General features: G+C 43.8%; 1 protein-coding gene and 1 long non-coding RNA gene across 5 annotated transcripts in view; one reads left to right on the forward strand and one right to left on the reverse strand.

Annotated features, from left to right (window-relative positions):
* Window positions 1-20,349, reverse strand: part of Slit3 (slit guidance ligand 3) — a gene marked incomplete at its 5' end in the record, with an annotated part of 603,472 nt that overhangs the window by 256,032 nt on the left and 327,091 nt on the right.
* Window positions 1-20,349, forward strand: part of LOC102012286 — a 60,008-nt gene that overhangs the window by 34,492 nt on the left and 5,167 nt on the right. The window contains exons 2-5 of one of the 2 annotated variants that reach the window (XR_001232370.1): window positions 6,000-6,166; window positions 11,663-11,816; window positions 14,909-14,976; window positions 16,615-16,661. This is a non-coding gene — a long non-coding RNA (uncharacterized LOC102012286). The remainder of the gene's footprint in view (window positions 1-5,999; window positions 6,167-11,662; window positions 11,817-14,908; window positions 14,977-16,614; window positions 16,662-20,349) is intronic. The other variant, XR_259698.2, reaches the window with a different exon arrangement.

Consider the following 20,349-nt stretch of genomic DNA (forward strand, 5'->3'; position numbering starts at 1 on the left):
TCAGCAAGGGTAACTAACTCGTCCAAGGTCACACACACAAATTGGATGAAATTGGGACTCAGACTCCTGCAGTTCCTGAAACGGGAACCACATTGTGCACTGGTGGCCTCCTTGGGCACACCAACACCAGGAAGCCCTCCCTGACTTCATCAGCCCCCAGAGAGATCTTTTGCTACTCTGGAAAACTCTGGATTCCATCTGACCTCTACCAAGAGTACATTTCTCAAAGTCGGGGGTGCTGCCTGCACGCTGTTGTTTCAGTCTGCTTGTTCATTCCTTTGTTTTAATTCTCCCACAGCACCTAAAAAGTATGTGTTGATAGACTATTTTTATGTCTCAGGGCCATACTGATGAAAGATCTTTTCAAGAGAAAAAGTGTGTTTGGTCTACACATGCCCCTGTCTCCTGGCCAAAAGGAAAGTTTGAATGCATTTCAGGTTTCACGGTGTTTTCATAAAAAGGGATGCACAGGATTACACTGAGCAGCAAGGAGAAACAGCACAAACCCTGACTTTCTGATCTGGGCACCCAGGGTCCTGGAGAAATCCAGAGAAATCCCATCACAGCACGATCAGACAACCGCGGTACAGTTTCTTTGAGAAACATCCTTTGTATTTGCGTCTGATTGTTGTTTAAAGAATTTCTTTCTCGATGGCAAACAAAGAAGCAAATCTGTTTATATTTGTCTGGCAACTAAAAAATGCATCAGGCTGAAAGCAAATTTCAAACAATGAAATGAACCTGGTCTACCAAATAAAGGCTCTGGAATCTCACAGTTCTAATTAGTTTCCTGTACACAGTTAGTAATGGAGGATCAGGAGGATGTGAAATTGGTAAAATAGCAGAACAAAGAGGTTCTAACTAAAACTGCCTCATGGCTTTAAGGTACTTGGGTCCCTTAACTGTGGATGGGAAATCAACAACTTTTAGGCAAAGACCAAGCACTGGGGCAGACCACTCGCATCCTTCCCTGGACCACAGCATTTTTACTCAAAGCAAGTGGTCACTGAAATCCCTCCCAAGCTACAATGGCCATCCAGAAACAATTTCCCCAAAAAGGACAACGCTGACTACGTGTGCAGCTAGTATTATGCTGGAATAATAACCACAACAGCTTTTCCCACCCTACAACTTCCTGTAAGGATGGGTGACATGCTGACATGATCTCCACTGGATGCAGGGTGATGTTCAGCTTTTGAACCACTAGGTATATTTGGTCAATCAACAAATACTTATTGGGCACCTACCAAGTGCTTGTCCCATGCTAGGAATTGGGGCTACCGATGATAAAGCTAGAAATGGGATACTAATCTTCTGGAGCTTCTAAATTGGGGAAGGTACTTAGAGATTAAACCACTCAAGTAACTCTTTAATTACAACTGGGTTCAGTGTGATAAAAATGGGTAGGTAGCTTTCCTGTAGGTAGACTTCCATTTCTACCCTAAGAAAAAGGGAATAGCATTAATATGTTTCAAGTAGGACAGTGAAGCAGCATTTGGGAAAGAGAGTCCACTCTGGAGAATGGACTGTATAGGGAGAAGTATGCATGGCCAAAGGCCACTGGGGCACCTAGCAAAAAGTGGTGGCAGTCCAGCCTTGGAGCACGGCAGTTGGGAGAGCTGGGGTGGCTTGAGCGTACATTTAGTAGGAATGACCCGCTATGAGATGGGATCAGGAGAGCTGGTCCAGATGGCATCAGTCCTGGACATTCTTGTACAGGATCCGGTGTTCTCTGATCCTGGGACTGTGGAGATGCCTGGGACTGGGGAAGAGGACCCCAGATATAGGTGAGTATCCTAGACTGGCTACTCACCAGCTGTATGACCTTGGGTGAGTCACACAGCTCTCTATTCACCCCGGTTTTCTTTTCTGAATTATGGAAATATTAACAGCTATCCGTTTCTTAAGGATTAGAAAAAAGAATGGTGTCCAGCACATGGGCTGGAATATAAAAGACTAATGATGGCAGTTGTAATCACTACCACCACCAACACCATTGTCATCACATCATAATTTTGCACGACAAACCCTCAGATTCACACTAAAGCTTCTGATCTGAAATTTCTCAGGTGGAATTTTGGACTTCCAGAACACCAGTGCACAATTCAGTTAGACATTTAAGGGTCTCCATACACATGGTAAATATTTTGAATCTGTGTATTTATTACATGCTTCCCCCCAGAATAAGGCAATAAATCCTTATTCTAACATACCAATAAATCACGACAATTTTCTGACAGGCAGGAGTAAACCACTTGAAGGAAGGGCAAACTTCTAACACATAAAATTTGCTGTAGTCTGTTCAAGTCTGTCCATGGCAAGAGACCATAAGGCAGGGAACATATTCTGGCTAAACACATGTTGAGCATCTATAATCTGAACATACAGATTTTTAAATACTCCAACATCTGAAACCTTTTGAGAGTCAACAAGTTCTACTCCTGGTCTCCTGTGAAGGGTCACAGAGATAATATGGGTACACTAAAAATAGTATGTAAAATCACTTTTGGGCTATGCAAATAAGGTATATACGAAGTATAAATGAACTCTGTGTTCAGACTTAGGTCCAAGATATCTCTTTATATGTGTATGTAAATACTCTAAAGTCTAAAAAATTCCAAATACTTCTGGTTTCCAGCATTTCAGATAAGAGACACTCAATCTGTACCAGGTAAATATGCATCCCACCTCTCCTAAAAGAATCCTGTAAGTATTTAACTTCTAGTATGGATGGATTTCAGCAGTATGGGTTAGGTCTCTAACTTTTAGAAAGAATGTATGATTTTTAATACCGGACAAAAGTGCTTGAGTGAAAAGGGCATTTAAATAGGAAATAAGTGAGAAATGATATAAATGATACTTAACCCATTGCATGGTACTTAGTAAGTGACGAATACATGGCTGAATTATTGTGCTGCTAATAATATTGTTTTCTAGAATAAATCTTGAAACATGGATGTTGTAACTTATTGGAACATTTTGAGGGTATTTAGACACTGTCATTTGACTTTTAAACCTCCTTTTTCTGCTTTATCCCTTTGGTTATACAATAATTGTAGCAGAAGCCAATCTAACCCAATTTGGAAAAGAGAAGTACTTGTTCAAAATAGAAGACACGGAACACATACAAATGTACAGCAGGACAATGACTTAGAAAAATGTCACCAACAATGTGTTAAACTCTGCAGGTACCATCAGAATGGGCAGAAGGGAGGAAATGCGTGAAGAATCTGAAACACAGAATCAAGGAGGACCCATGGGAGACAAAGTGGCAGCAGGTGGATCGCAAGGGCAGCTGGCAGCAAGTTGCAGATGAGGGCTGTGATCGATGGGGCTGAGGGGTTTTCAGGTATTGCTGCTGTGCTTGTGCACATTTTACCATAGGATGCCAGTGTCACCAGGCCCCAGATGTACAAGATTAAAGTAGGTAACCGGAAAGAGAACAAACATGTCCTGGATTATAAATTCCAGCTAGTCTTTCTATCTGCTGAGCACACTATGGTTCAGGAAGGCAGCAAAATGTATGGATTCTCGCTCTTTAGAAATTCAAAATTTTTGCTAACTCAGAAAGGTTTAAGCTTATCTAAGTCAATTATAAGAAGGAAGGTTTAGCTAAATAATTTACTGATGCAAATAAGATATGGGAAGATTTAAGTTGATAGGAAAATCAGAGTCTGGAAAGTGCATTCAACCACTTAAAGAACTCTCTTTGTATCAAATAAACTTTCTTAAGGATCTGTTGAATATAACCTCACTTTCAGACATATATATCACATATATATCATGTATCATATATATAAATCTAAAATATAGTGAAATTGATCTTTCTTCATAAATATTCTAGAATCAAGACCTTTCACAGATTTAAACCATCTACTTTTACACAGGCACTTTGGTATGCAACATTTAAGAGCATGTTTTATGCTAACAGTATTATTATCCCCGACTTCATCACAATAACACCAGCTACCATTATCTGAGCACTTTCCATGTGCTTGGCACTACGTTAAAGATTTTTCATATGTTATTTACATTAACACTATTATTTCCATCTGTATCTTTTTTTTTTTTTCTACAATGAGCAAACTCAGATTAGGGGTTAAGTTCTATCGCTGTGGTCTCCCAGTAGGAAGTGGAAGGGATGGGATTTTGAACAGTGCTGGGCTAAACTGTAGGGCCCAGGCTCTCTGCAGATGGTAAGCCAATGGGAGAGGATAAAATAAAAGATAAATAAAACTGTCAAGCAATAAATGATAAGTGTCAAATGAGAGGTGGGTGATAAATACTAACAGAGAGTAATAGCCCTTGGTAAGTGCCATTGGCTGGTTTGGTAATAACAGCTTTTCTCTGTTCAAGTCTTCATCTTAAAAAAAAGCATGATAGCAGCCCAGGGCTTAAGAACAAGATGACTTAAATGATGGACTGTTCCTGGCTGGTGCCTCGATAGGTTTGTCATATTGAATGCCAGATGTCATGAGTCCTTTGTGCAGAGCAGTGTTTCCAGAGAAAGCAGGTTATTTCCCAGTGTTACAAATCAACAGTTAAGGAGGACCACATCTTTAAATGTATTTCCCACTATTTATATTCAAAAGACATCACAGAGAGCCAAGGAAGAAAAAAGGAGGAAAAAAACCCAGAATCTCCTAGACACATAAAGTTATATAGCATTTTTATCATCTCTATTAAAAAAAAAGAAATTGGAAGCATCTAGACTCTTCAGATTCTTTTATAGCCTGACCTATTTTGCAAACACCAACCACCACATTAAAGGTATCAACAAGATGAGGGTGATTTAGTCCCAACCTAGAGATGTGAAATAAACTACCAGGCAGGTTGTATTAAATCAATCCTGAAATGAATCTTCCAGATATCAAATCTAGGCTTTTCAGGACAGTTTTATTTGCTAATAAGCCTAATAAATTGAAAGCTGCCAGTGTTGTCGTGAGATGTGTACCTTGAAAAGCATAAACGATGTGAAAATGCCAATCTGCAGCAACCAGACATGGCCAAGGATGAGGATGCGAGGAGGAGGGTGTGCAGTGTGGAAGTGACACTGCGGCTGGCTCGCCCTGGTCCCCAGATGGAACCACTCAGGCTCTCCTAGGACTGTTGTCGTTCCTGAGCGAGTTATAGGAGTGAAACACAAGACTCTCCTAGGAAAGCAAAGCAGCCCATAGGGCTTGGACAATTAAAACCTCGTCAATTTTAACGTTTGGAGATCCTTGAAAGGTGATATTCTTGTTTTAGACTGCAGATGACCAGCTTCTATCAAATTATTTTGGTTTCAAGACTTTAAAAATACCAAGAATTGGTGGAAAATCTAATTTTCTTCCACTTTTCCTGGGTTTCCACCAAGTTTGGGAATGATGCCTTTCTTGTTTCCCACCTCCCCTCAGTTTGTTAATGAAGTCTGATCAGTCAGCAGCTGATGTAAGGCCCCCCCACTGTACGGCAGGAAAAATATCAGAGTGGCAGTCAGAGCTGGGTTCAAACTCTGGCTCCATGTACCACCGGGTGGAAGTTGTTTCCTCTTTCCCAGACTCCCTTTTCTCAGCTGCCTGATAGGGATAAGAAGTGCTATTTCGTAAGGTTGTTCTTAGCAGTATATGGGACATTCTATGGAAAGTGCTTAGCACAGTCCCTTGCACATTATGGTTAATAAACTATAGCTGGTATTATGTCTACACTCTACCTAAGTACTGGAGAACAAGAGGGATTATGTTCTTAGAAATGCGGAGTTCAGGCTTGTTTCTGACTGGGGAAACTGAAATCTAGTCTCTGACTTGCCTTCTGCCTCATGTAAGTGGGGAACTTACATTTTTTCATGTTAGTACTGCCACCAGTCCTGACAAAAGGCTTACGGGAAGGGAATAGAATTTGGAGTCTGACAAATTGGAGGTCAAGCCTTATTTCAGGGAGTTAAAGAGCCAGGCTGAACTGACTTTTCCTCATCTACACAATGATGAGGACAACCACAGCTACCTCGTGGTATTTATCAGGGTCAGCCAAGATTATGAACATGAAAAGAGCCTGCACAATATAAAGCTTTGGGATTGTTTGGAAAGTCTCCTTCCAGAAGCTCGCACTGGGCCTGGTACATAGCAAGCAGCCAACTGAGAGGTTGACACCTTTCCCGCTTGTCCACCACAGCTGCATCATTTGCAGGGTAAGTGGTTTGGGGGTGGAAGGACGGGAAACAGGAGAGAAGACACAAGGGTAGGCCGGTGTCCAGGAGATCACAGGACCCAGGCCTGGCTAGTCTGCATAGTGCAGCCCTCAGCAGCCATGACTGGTTCTGCTATGGGAAAATGATTAAGCAGGAACCAAGGAAATAAATTCCAAAACATTTACAGGAACTATTAGAAAAAGGGACTCATTTTCCTGCCAAACTCTATGCTAAAAGATAAATGTGGGGCTGGCCATGGTGGTGCACACCTGTGTTCCCAGCACTCTGGGAGGCTGAAGCAGGAGGAATGAGTTGGAGCCCAATCTAGGCAATTTAGTGGTGTAAAGAGACCCTGTTTCAAAAGAAAGAAAAATGAAAAAGGACTGGGGATATAGCTCAGTATGGAAGCCTTGGGTTCAATCCCAGTATAAAAAAAGTAGGTGTGGCAATGTTAGGAGCCATGATGTAGAAAAGGTCCTAATTATTTATTGAGTCACTAAGTCCAGCCCTGCCTGAAGTTGGTAAATTTTTGGTTCCATCTCTCAGTTAGTCTACTTTTTAAATAATTTTTAATTATCAATGTTATATTTTTGCAAATGAGAATCTGGAGAATGCTTCAACAGTCTATATTGTCTGCTTTTAAATTTCATCTGTGAGTAGATATAGTTTAGGGAGTAATAGTTGGCACTAAATGTTGTTCATATCTATTTCTTTTTAGTGAAGAGGGATAGAATCACTGGTGTACAGTAATACACAGTAATTGGTCTACAGTAACCTACATTTCTGCTTTCATATTTCTTTTCTTGTTCTGGCCAACTGGTTTCTGTCATAATCATTATGGTAATTGTACTGAGACTATATTCTTTTCCTAAGTCTAATACCTGTTTTGATCATTACTTTGCTCTTGACCTTCCCTGGTTATCTTGAATTGCTGCTGGTCATTAAATGGGGCATCAAGATTGCTTGATTGTTTTTCAATCTTCGTCACTCTGGGGTTGCTTGTCAAGGCCCACATGGTTTTTGGGGTCACCAGAATCTAGAGGTAGGATCATAGGTAAACAAATGCCATCTTGCTAGCCCATTCTTGACTCCTCAAGCTGTGTTTTCAGATGGGGTGAAGTCCAGTTGCAGCTTCTGTAGAAAATGGTGTGACGATCTATGGCTAGTGGGTTTAGTAGGAGGAGGTGGAGGCACTGCTGAGCCTAACTAACAGCCAGAGCTCAGATTTATCTGTTCAGAGTCTTAAGTCTTATTCAGCCAGCAGGAGTTGGCGGCTCAGGAAAGCAAGTCAAGTCAAATCAGAGAACTGCTGCTAATTCACATCTTACCACTGATCCTAACATTCATGTCTCTCCTCTCAAGATAGTCAAAAGGAGTGAGGGCATTTACTCCAGGAAGGTAAAATGTGATCCCTTCCCCTAAAGTGGAACAGGGAAGATACAGAAGAACCATTCCAGGATGTTTTCTGTATGAAAAAAATTTTCTGAGCTGAAGACAAGGGAGAAGAAAGCATTTAGCAGCTAGACTAGTTGTTCAAAACTGATATGTGCTATAATTCTCTTGGTAAATTGAGGGAAAAAAGTGATCTCAACCAGTCTAGTTAATCCAAATAGTCTACAGCCATGAGTGGAACACATACTCTATGTTTAAAATACATGTGTAAACTGAGTTGGTGTATGTTGATAGAAGGATAGACCAGGAATAGCAGATCTGAGCAGTAACCCCAGTTCTGGGACTATCTAGTTGGGCGACCATGGACTAACCTCTCTGAATCTTACTTTCATCACTTGTAGAAGCATTATAATAATGCCTGTTTATTCAGAATATTGCTGTATTGGTCAAATGAGAAATGTGAAAATGCTTTGCAAAGCTGGGAAGAATTATACAGATGCAAGGTATTATATGGATGCACAGTATATGTGCATGTATATGCAGTTTATGAATAATATATGAGCTCTGAGTGGCTCAGATTCATTTTGATCAATAATCTCACCTCCATGCTCACACAGAATGTTAGGGACAAACATCCTGGATTAGCACTTTGACAATAACTAGAATGGCATTGAAGAACAGTGTTTAAAAAAGGAAAAACAAACAGCAAACTGCTGACAGTAGCTGTAAGCCACGAACTATCTGAACGAAACTCCTTAGTGAATGCCTTAGCAGTAATTCAATAAACAAAGCCATTCACTTGGTTTCCCCCAAAGTCCTTGGTGGCCTAGCAGCACATATTCTGAAGGTTCACTTCGTTATGCACAGTCCCCATCCTAGGACTAATCTTTTTATAATGAACTTAATCCAGTTAGAACTCCCTAGAATGGCCACATGTCAAAGTAATTGGATAACGGCCTGAGATTTTGTAATTATTCCTATTCCTCAAGCAGAACTGGTTTGAATCTACCCACCCCTCCCATCACTGACATCCCTTCCCAGTGATAAAGCTAATGCCAACGGGGAGAGAGGCAGATGAGCTCTGTCTTGAGGGGCAGGGGTGTTAGCAGGAGAGAACCAAGACACAGAGAAGGGGAAGAGAGGCGGGAGTCAGCTGCTCCTGGTAGACAATCTGTCTCTCTTAATAGGCTGCTCCTTGCAATAAAGAACTGCAGACTTCTGAACGCGTAGGTGTCTCCGCACCATGGGGAAGAACAATTAACCCAGTTGAGAAAATGGTTTTGAACAATTTTGCAGCTGCTGGGGCACTGCTTCCTCCTCATTTTCCAATTTACCTTTCCCCCACTACCCGAAGCCTGCCACGCTCGCCTCTGCTCTTCCCATTACCCTGCAGTAGACAAATCGCAACGTCCCAAACGCACTTTGGAAGAAGAATGGGCAGGTGCAATTATTACGGAATTAAGATGCCAAAAGTGTTCCCTAAAAATGGAAAATTCAAATGAGCAATAAATCTGAAATAATGCCTTCCGCCTTCCAGCTTGTACTTTGCTTGTTGATGGTAAATCTGGGCTTGCCACCCAGCAAGCTGCCCTTCAGCTCTTTTGTAAAGGGACTTAATAGGTCCTTAATAGCAAATGGGCCTCTTACTTGTACCTCTAACTTTGAGCAGAGGGGCAGCCTCATTTAATAAACCCATCTCAATATTGAGAAGCGTCTGCACCTTCAACTCTATAGGTCGCTGAGGAAATAGACAAGAGTATCAGAACCCAACTGAAATTGACTCGTGAGACCACAGGAAAGGAGAAGGGAGAAGGAGACCAAAGGTTTCTTGATTGGCGTTCACTACTTGGTCCCGGGAGAGGCTGACACTTTCTGGCTTGGCCTCAACTCAGTGTCTGTGTTTCTCACTCGTCAATGCCAAGAGACTGCCTGGAGCTCTCCCCACATGCTTAACTTTTAATATGTTCTCAATCTGCTTTAAGTTATTCCCCATATATCAATACTGAGATGGAAATAGTATCCCCTAACTGCCTTAGGGCTAAGGATAGGTGCTTCCTCCCAGCACTTGCGTCAAAACACATGCATATGCGGCTCTGCATGAAGAGGCAGCCAGAGTGTTAGGGAAACCCAAAACCAAGTTTAAAAAGGACACCAGTTCCATTAGGCCTGGGTCCCATCTCTCTTGATTTGTTCTAATCTCTGCGCTTGTGCTGATTTTTATGATTGGATTAGAAACAAGATTCTTCTCCCAGGCTATGGATATAGAAGATCCTCTGCTATAAACTATTTCTAAATTCCTTGTTACAATAATAGCTGAGCCCGACATGTTGACGGACTAAGCTCTGTGTGCTGTACTCTCATTCGGTTCTTACAAGAATGCTCACAGAGTCACATATAATGCAGGTGGTGAAACTGAGGATCGGAGGTGGGAAGCAATTTCCCCACATTCCTCTGTCTGGGCTTTGGATCTGTGCTTATAATTACCACACATGTTGGTTTTGTGACTCTCCCCCATTGCTGCCAACCTGGGAACCTTTATCCAAGGGCTGGACAGCCATGAAGGAGTGGACCCCAGTTCTCTCACTCACTCCAGCTTCTTTGTACTAGAGAACCAGTCCTGCCCCAGTACGAGCAGGGACAGAGGACCTGAAGTCACCCACAAACACAGCCACCCGCAAACACAATCACAGGCCCGCACTGTGGGACTGGGACACTGAGCCTTGACTCCGACATACCGGCAAACAGGCCTGGCCCTGCCTTGTCCTATGGTGCCTTCTGCAGCCCCAAGGGGCAGCGGCTCCCAGGGAGGGTTTTTCCTGGTCCCAGGGGTGCTCCCCAGTGCTGTTCACATAGCACAACAGTGACATCCAGGGGAGAGGCTGGGTGATGGCAGGGAACACTGAACTCCAGTATTAGGTTTCAGGGCTGATTTTCAAGCCCACAGACCCTCAGTCACCCAGAGAGGAGCTTCTGGGGGCTTACCGGTTAAACGAACCTCCTGCAGCTTGCCTGGGGTCGTTTTATGTGGATCTCACGCCTGCCTCAAAGCCCCACCCTCACCTCTCTCGTGTGTCTCAGTGACTCCAGGGCCCAAGGCAGGTGTCTGCTGTGGAGCTCACTGGGTACACAGCTGCTGCTCTCCCAACACCTCCACTCACGGAGCCTTTTATCAGCACTACCTGATGATGGAGACAAGTTCTAGGACTATACATTAACTCAGCCCTTGTCTTAAAGAGAAAAGGTTTCACAGCAAATGGCCAATGTTTGTGGGCGGGAGCTTGTCCTTATCACTGCTATGTGGGTCACCAGTATCGTATAATTTACAGGCACTGCGCTGTTCTGTTCATTTTGATCAGCAATGTCAAGAGTGAGGGTTGCCTATGAAAGCAAAGAACATACACTGCACACGTAGTTAGGCTCCAAGCACACACACATCGAAATATGCACGTATTCAAACACCTAAACAGAGACCAGGGGCAAAACAAACTGAAAGGCTGAAGAAGTAAGAGAAAACGGATCTTTGGCTCTACCGGTGCCATTTTCTGGGAGAACATTGGATCAGAGGCTGCTCACCTGGTTCCTGACTACAGCCTGTGGTTCTCTGCAGATGAATTCGGGGATAGTCCTTGGGCCCCTCAGGAGCTGTGGATAGAGCGGCTGCCGGCAGGCTGGGTGTCTGGACTTGCCTCCCATAGGCCTTGCTTCCTACTCTGTTTGGCCAGGAGGTGGCAGCACAGAGATGCAGCAGAACTGGCCCAAGGAGGCGGCAGGAAAGGAAAACTTGTGGTGTTGGGCCCGGATGATTTCTGCCCCTCAGCCTAGCCCCTGGTAGAAGCAGGGCCACCTGTTCTTCTGACTGAAAGAAGCTGTGGAGCTTCCGGCATTACTGTTAAGGGCCCGTTCCTCTGCATACTTGAGCTGGCTTGGTGGAATCCTTTTCAACCAGGGCCTGAGGCTGTGGGGGTCCGGGAGCCCTAAGCCGTGGAGAAGAAGCCTCAAAGGTCTTTCCCATCATCCCAGGGCAGAAGCAGGTGGGAAAACACACTGGGAACTGCTGCCTGTAGAAAGGCTGGTGAATGACCACTGTCTCTCTTTCTCTTTCAGACTGGATGCGCCACCTCGGCATCATACCTGCCTTGTCCAGGGCGTGGTACAGTGTCTGGCACACTGTGGGTGCCAACCAGTATTTGACTTGTAGCCATGATGGCAGCAGGGAATAAGGGCAGCTGAGGTGAGCTGTGGGCTCAGTTTGGAGCAGGTAAGATTTAGGTGGGATGTAATTTAGGTGCAAGCAGAGCACAGAGCTGGAGCCGGTGGGAGCTATGGGTGGCTGCAGGTAACAGCCTCCTCTGAGCACCCGAGGGAAATGACCTCAGGTCCAGATGGTGTACGACTCTCTGGAGACTTTTAAGCAAAGAAGAATCTTATGGAAAGGTCTGAGGGATTGTTTTGCTGTAAAGTACAGCAGGACTCAGAATTTTAATCTTTCTTTCCCTTTATTACATTTTTCTATTTGTCTAACTCTTGCTCTAGAAAGAAAAAAATAACATGGGCTTCCTACATGAAATACACAAACGGGGGCACTCTGGGAGACATGGAGAAAGTGAGGGCTCTGTCACTTGGGTCCCCTCTGGGTTGTAATTCTTTCTCTCAGAGTCATTCCAAGGCATCTGTGAATACTCCAGGGCTTTGCCCAAGTGGGTTTGGAAACCACAGGTGGGGACTGGCTATGAAGGCCCAGGCCTGGGTTCTGGTCTGGCAGGGTCTGGGAGGGGTGAGCAAAGGGGAGGCTTAGGAATTGACAAACATGTGGACTCAGATTGGGAAATGAGTTGCAGGGAAGGAGGAGACCGAGGTTGCAGGCAGAGAGGAGACCGAGGTAGCAGACAGTGGGTGCTGGTCCTGGCTGGCCACTTTGTGGCCATCTTCTGGGACTGTCAAGAGAAGAATGTGGACTAGAGCAGTGGGTGCTGTGCCTGGCTATCTTTTGCACTCCCCTGCAGAACTGGTCAAAAATGCAGAAGCCCAGGCTCCACTGTATATCTCCTTGGTCAGAATCACCCTGTGGTGGGGTCAGAGCAGTTGAATTTTTTTCAAGCATTTTCAAGAACTCTGATGATCAGGAGAATGGGGAGCCCTTGAACAAGCTGACCTGTGAGATTCCCTTCACCTGTCGATGATCCAAGGTTCTGAAATCCTGAGTTGAACTCTAGTCATATCCGACTGAAGTAGGTTAAGTGAAGGTTCTTTCCCAATAATGTGTTCCTGGGATAGAAGCCATAGCAATTTCTGAGAGTCATAGGGACTGCTAGGTATCTCCATGAATTTGCCAAGTGGAAAGCTGCCATGCAAAATTCAAAGAAATGAGGGTTCCAGTGAAGTTTCATGTCTGTGCTACATCACATATGTGTAGCTCCTTCAACCCCAGCCCCTGGGATGCATCACACAGATGTTCTCACTCTCATTGCAGGCAGCCCATCATCTAGAGAAAGACTGCTTTCAAAGTCTTTCAAAACATGTGTCAGGTATATACACATTGGTCTAAAAATAGCTGAGCAGATTAAGTAAAAACCAAACCAAAACAAAACATAAGACAAATATGCCACGGTGGAGGCGAATCTTTGTTAGACTTAAGTTCAGAAGCCAATGTGTAGGGCAAAGTTGTAGACAGTTAAAATTATCCTTGAAAATCCCACCTGTAAAATATAGCATTAGATAGTTTTGAATATCCAATTCTGTGTGGTCTGGATTTTTGGTTTCTTTAAAATTTGTATATTGAAACATAATCACCGCTGTAGTGACATTTGGAGGAGGGGCTTTGGAGGATGGTTAAATATTGAGTGTGCAGCCACATGAATGGGATTAGTAGCCTTATAAAAGGGGTCTCTTGTTGTCCCTTCCACCATGTGAGGACACAGCTAGAAAGCAGCATCTGTGAGCAAAGAATCAGGTTCTCACCAGACACCAAATCCGCCAGAGCCTTGATCTTGGATTTTCTAGTCTCCAGAGCTGTGAGAAATACATTTCTGCTGTTGTAAGTCTCTCAGTCTGTGGTATTTTGTTAAGGCAGCCTTGTTGCCCAAAGACAAGCTCTATATAGTAATATGTGCATGTTCAGATATAAAGCAGAGGTTGATGAAAACTTTTGCTTAGAAGACTAGATGTCAGTATTTTAGTTCATGTTACACATTGTCCCTACTCTTCAATTGTGCCATTATAACATGCTCATGAAAAAGCATAACAGCATTCCAACAAAACTATTTAAAAAACAGGCTGTGAACCAGATTTGGCCCAGGGGCTAGTCCTAGTTTGCTGATCTGTTATAAAACACACAAGAGGGAAGGACCCACCTTACACAACATACCCGTCTAAAATACTACCAAGAAGGATAGGGTATGGGAGTGAGGAGTAGATTCATGTTTTCGACCTCAGGCTCAGCCTGGGTATACATTAGGCAGATGAAATCGCCCAGTACATAAATAAGTGATGGCAAACCATTTACAGAGAGGACCCAAACTGCAATCGAAAATCCACTTATTTATTGTAAAGTGCCAACACTACAATTAAACTTGAATACTGAGGTTTTAGTTTAGAAAAAACAACTCATACACTGATATCTTTTGTCTCAACAGAAATACAAATAATGTACATGCCATAATAAATGATTATGCCTTACTGATAAATGATTTATCGGCTTCATGCTGTCAGCACGCAGAATTGAATTCCATAAGTTGAATAATTTCACAATCTAATATATAATTATTACAAGCACACCCCAAGTCTGGTTGTATATTTCTAATTTCAAGGAGTTATAATGCATCATGTTGATGGAGAGTATAGCACCTCTGAATCTTGGGTGGCAAGAGAGGAAATACAGTAAAAGTCAGATTCTGTCCCTTTGTCTAAGGAGATAAAAGTAACAAAAATAATTGACCTCAGGGTGGAGGATTAGGTAAGGAGAGCAGTGCTGTGGGAAATGATAGCCCAAGATATTTTCATCACCAGCATTTCTGCATGAGAATAACACCACTGGTTTTTGTTTGTTTTTATCATGGTTATAGCACAAGACTTCTCGTGAAAACCTTACAGATTCTTGGTTTCATAGTTAAGACAGGAACTTATGTCAGCTCTGGTGAAAGAAGCAAGGGATTTTCAGCTGTTAACAGTGCTTATTAGTAAGAAAAATATTGCTTTAGGCCACAGGAAGGAGCTGTACCACCTGATGGGAAGGCTGGGAAACGGGCTCCCGGCCTGCACTCTACAGGAGGGAGCCTCTTTCTAAGATCTCCTCAGACTCGCAGGCTGACTCAGGCCTGGCCTGACCTGTCCCTCCTCTTTCTTCCCACAAAGCTGTCTCATGGAGCGAGAGGCCCCTGCCAAAGAAGGGTGCAGAGGAAAAGCCTGTAACAGATTCCCAGGTACGATCTTTCCTGCACAGGGCTGCTGTGGAGTGGAAAATATACTACGCAGCCCTAGACAGATGCATGGGGAAGACCATCGAACCCCTCATTCCCAGCACCCAGGAGACCCACCTTGCTCCGCTACTCTAACCTGTCTTGAATCTTGTGGTATTTCTTGGGGAAGTAGGAGGCAGCTCCAGAGTTGGGAAATAGATTTAATGAGAACTATTCCCCAAAAGTTCCCAAGTGCTGTGGGTTATAAATGAAGTCATGAATCATGGGGCCGCCTGTAATATTTTATAAGTGGTGTTGGAAAACCGCCTCTAATAAACTTAGGGGAAGATGGATCACCTTTCCAAAAAAGCAGAAAAGGATGTTGGAGGCATAAATATACCCAAAGACCAGATTTTGATCCATCTCTAGTGAAGAAGCCAGGCCCCTTCCCCCTCCCTCCGGCATTCCCAGGCTCCAGCTGAAAGTGCTTTATTACTGGAGCTCGGCACACGTTTACAATTCAGGCTGATTGCTGGCACCAGCGTCACATGTGGTATTACTTCCCCCAAGGTGCTGTGTTCTGTGCCCCACTGCATCACCCCCAGAAGTTCCCTCCGACATTCCCCTACAATCTCTGAGACCCGAGGTCTGTCTTTTGGGGAGGAGGTGGTGGAGGGGACAGAGGAAATGCTGAAAAGATAGGAGAGAAGAGAAAGGCACAAAAGTGAAAGAAAAAAGGGAAAAAGAAGAAAAGACAAAGGAGAGAATAGTAAGAAAAGGAATATGGAATGGAAGCAGAGAAGAGGAGACAAACCCATGGCAGGCTGTCCCTACTGGAGGATTTATTTACTTTGATACCTTCTCCAGAGATGTAGGTATTGCTAAAGTAAAAATTATTCATGATCCTGTTAAGCCATGGTAGGGAAGGCAAAATTCAGGACCACTGTGATAGGTGTGTAGACCATGGAAATAGGGCTTTTTAGTAGTCAAAAGAGACTAAGCTCAACATGGGATGTATTAAACTTATAGGTAAGGAGCAGAGTGGTGAGGTGGGGGACTCATGGATAGAAAATTACTAAATTGAAACATCAGGGGTAAGGTGATTCTGGCTAAATTAAAATGATGAGATTCTTGCTGAAGACAGGCAGAGTGATCAATATCTCCTGGGGGAATGGTGCAGGATACAAAAATATCAATGTGGCCAGATACTGAGAGTGGGGGACTCTGGTCAAAGCACCTTAGCAGGATTCTTGTTAAAACTGGGCAATGTAGAGATGAATGTGAAAATTCAAAAGTCATGGCCTGGCTGGAAAGAGGATTTGGAGGAGTCCGATCATGCAAAGGGAAAGACTCCTGACCAGTGTCACCCAAATGCTTGTTCCTCCTCCCACGGCTACGGCTGTAAGCAGATTGAGGCAACTTTTCTCCCTTCACCTAGCAGGTGTTTCCGAGGCTCACATCATGCTTGGGTCAAAGAGGGCACTGTAAAGAAACAGTAAGTTAGCAAGGTGTCTGCCCCCTAGCACTTGACAGCATTTTAGCAATTATGATCACCCAGCGACTCCTCCATGAGCCCACAGTTTAGGGAGGAAAATCAGCACACACAATGGTAAATGTGAAACTATTATCTTTTCTTTCTCGGCCTCTGTCTACGCAAAGCAGTTCATTCAGAAACAGGAACTCAGCTGGTTCTCATGTGTACAATAAAGGTAAGTATTTCATAGGGTTGTGGCAATTAGTGCGATAATTAGGGCAGAGCACTGTGCAGGTCTCCGGGTACACAGAGGTGCCTCCCAACCTCCTGGCCCCAAGGCACAGCCCGGTGTCTGGATCTCACACAGGAGAAGCTCTGCACAGCCTTGCTGCATGAATATAGGCGCCGAATGTATATTCACACCCACACTCCCTTTGGGGATCCATAATTTACTTTCAGCCCAGGGAATTGGGGCAACAGAATCAAACATTTACTGTGCACAAAGAGCCCTCGTACATAAATATTTATTTGCCCTTCAAAATGTTTTCCCTGTTGCCGGCAGCTGAGAACCGAAGAAATGCTATATTTAAGCATCTCAGTTGATGGCTTCTAGAATACAGCCATAATGGTCCCCCAAATAGGTTTTTCCTGTGGAGCTGGGAGCTGAGAAAATTTTACTTCAAAGGTGTCATTTCAGCTCTGGGGAAACACGTGTCAGTCCAGAGCCCAACAATTCACTGAAAATTGTCTTACTCTCCATGATCAAGCGCAGGAAGGCAGGAGGCAGCTGAAGGTGGGAGAATGTTCTGCTCTTGGCTTCTCTAACGGAGTTAACCTCGGGCAGGTTATTTAATGTCCTGAGCCCAACTGCTCATCAATAAATGGGGTCCAACAACCGAGCTTTGTCAGGCTTTGAGAGGTCACAGATGATGATAAAAATGAGGCAACTGTGGCTGACGTATACAAAGTCCTTCAAAATGTTAGTTATTATCACTAATTATTTATTTAGAGTACTCGTTTAGTTTTGCCAGGACTAGCTTTGCAAAAACACTGTCTGTGTGAGTGAAAGAAGGAGAATTCACTTCTAGCACCTGTAAGAGTCCTGGCTCACAGCTGGAAGGTGCTTAACTTTCTGGAAAGTGCTATAGGTGCCTGGAGAGAATGACTCTTGCCAGTTAATCAACAGAATACTTCAACGTGGGTTAGCGATGTTTTCCAGACAGAAAAACTAGGGTTTGAAGGTACAAGATGTGTTTAAGGTCATTTGAAGCCAAGATTTTCAGTCTCCAAAGCCTAAGAGCTTAACCCTCACTGGAATTCAAACTCACCAGTGTGGAAGGAAAGTCACACCAAGCGGAGAAGTGTCTGGGAGTAAAGATATTTTGTAAACTGGAAAGTAAAGGGTTTGTTTAAAGAGTACAGTTGTTGCAGCTGATCATTGATATGAAAGAGCACAGGGCAGGGTGGCCAGACCTTCTCTTTTTATGAGCAAAACAAAAGTTCTGGATTTTTAATAGTACCCTTTTTTTTTAATGGTGACATGTGCCTATGTGTCAGATCTGAGCTAAGGTCTAAAGCTCTCCCGGTTCCCATTTCTTCCCCTGATCCTTTCGTCCAAAGACTTCAGGAGGTTTTGGGGAGATCTAGACGGAGGCCTGTTTCCTGCTTACCTTAGGCCACACAGTGGCGCTCCTGGAGGCCCTGCCTGAGGTGGGGGTCAGCTCCCCAGGTATTTCCCATTTAATTTTGATGTGCAGATTTTAACAAGAGCAATTTATAAGTTTGACATTGTCAATGGTGGTCAGAATGGCTTCTTACACTAATACAAAGGCTGCCAGAACCCATTAGCAAATCAATTGGGTAGTGCAGTGTTTTTGAAAAGAAAATTATTTTCCTATTTTTGCAGGTTAGACAGCAATGCTCCCCAGAGACTCCCCCGTGGCAGAGCTCTGTGTGGCTCCTTTCTCTAAGTGGTGAATGCTAATAGATAGGACTAAACTGCTTCCTGTGCTCCCTCCTCACACCGCCCCTTCCTTTCCCAACTACGCTCATGCCTGGTCACTAGTTCAAGTTGCAGGTGTATATTGAGCCCTTACCATGTGTTAGGTCGTACCAAAACCTGAGGACTAAGCCCGGGGAAGGTAAGAACCCAAACTGAATGGCCCTGACTATGCTGTGGTAGATCCACACCGGATTAGCTATGAGGTCAGGTGAACAGATACCTGTCAGGGGCAGGCTTGGGAAATGTACCATCATCAGACCAACTTCCAAGCCTCTGTGAGGGCTCTCAATGACAGTCGGCTTTAGGCCGCTGCTATGAGGTTAAAAGTAAAAGCAGGATTTGAAAAGCTGTGTTGCAGGACAGGGGTCTGTGTATGTGTGGGTGGGAGGAATTCGGCCCAACACCCGCACAGAAGTGGGCTCCAATGGCGAGTCTGTTTAAATTTTGCTTTGTGGCTCAGATGGAATCTCCCCTCCTCCCCTCCCCATTCCTCTCCAAATCCCACTAAAACATCTCTGTCAGGAGCTGTGACCTCAGGTTTGGGGTTACCACACCTGCTGAATCTGGTCTTTTGGTGCTCTAAGATTGATAGGAGAGACCCGCCAACCTGACAGGTTGACCACGTCCACGCTAGCAAAACAGAAGGGAAGCAACTGCAAGCTCTGGACACAGCTACACCAGGGACAAAGGAAACCTATTTTGAGTTTTAAAGGGCAAAAAAGATAAACAAATGATACCCATGGAACTAGAAAACAAACTTTTGTAGAAAGAAATCAAATTCCTTCACACATCATTTCAAATGTAAATCTATCAACCTCTTCATACATACCAGCTATTAGCAGTACTACTGGAGCAAAATGTCTTCAAGAACAGCCCATTATTGTAAAGGCTATTAAAAGCCACTACGTTGTCTGCTAAGACCCTAGTGTACAAAAAAGAGTTCAAGAAAGTCAAGGTAAAGATGGTGTCTATGTATGAGACAAGGTTGACTTGGCAGGCAATGGTAATATGGATGCAAAGTACATTTGAAGAAATATTAAGGTTCATTTGAAAAATAGAATTACCTTTGCCTTGGAATGATAAGGCTTAATCAGCTGACCCATGAGCCATCATAGAGAAGGAGATCTGTCTTCCGGTAGCTAGATTTTGAAAGTATCACTGAGATACAGACCCAAAGATCTAATTTTATTTATTCCAGGTCTGAGCAGTCTTCAATTCAAGGTAGATATTTTTGTTAATCTTGGCCCTTTGTAAAGTGTATTAATGTGGGAACTGGTGGTGAAGGACTTGTAAAATCTGAGCATCTCAGAGATTAATTGGCACACACACCACCTAGGGGATACTGTCAGCGTGTGGTTTCTGTTCAGATAGGGCTCAGGATCCTGCATTTCTCACAAGATCTTAGGTGATGCCAATGCTGTGGGTTCCTAGGCCCATTTTTTTTTTTTTTTTAAAAACAGTACCTAGCAATAGTTGTCAAGCTTGGTTGTGCATCAGAATAGCTTGTGAAGCTGGTTATAGCGAACAGGTTCCTGGGCCCAAGCCCCAGAGTTTTAACTACAAGTTGCTCAGGTGTGCAGTTTCCACAAGCTCTTCTGGTGGTTATGTTGCGCCCGCTACTGTGTACAAGTGGGGTTAGGGAGGTTCAAGAGGCCAGGGCTTCTTGTCCTGATTCTACTACTTGGTCACAAGTTGCTTAACCACTCTGAGTTTCAAGCGCTTCACCGCATGCATGGAGGTGAGGTTTCATTCACATCAGTTGTCCAGTTTGATAGACTGAACACTGTCCATTCCCTCAGGTTTCAGGAAACATTTGAAACAGGAATTCTCATCAAACCATTTCATTTTCGTCTCTTCCCTCTGTGCCCAACTGCTTTTCTCAAACTTTTTCGAGGGATGCTTGAAAATGGTTGTCTTCAGG

This window comes from Chinchilla lanigera, unplaced genomic scaffold, assembly GCF_000276665.1.
Source record: "Chinchilla lanigera isolate Chin_1 unplaced genomic scaffold, ChiLan1.0 scaffold00007, whole genome shotgun sequence".
In the NCBI taxonomy this organism is placed as follows: domain Eukaryota; kingdom Metazoa; phylum Chordata; class Mammalia; order Rodentia; family Chinchillidae; genus Chinchilla; species Chinchilla lanigera.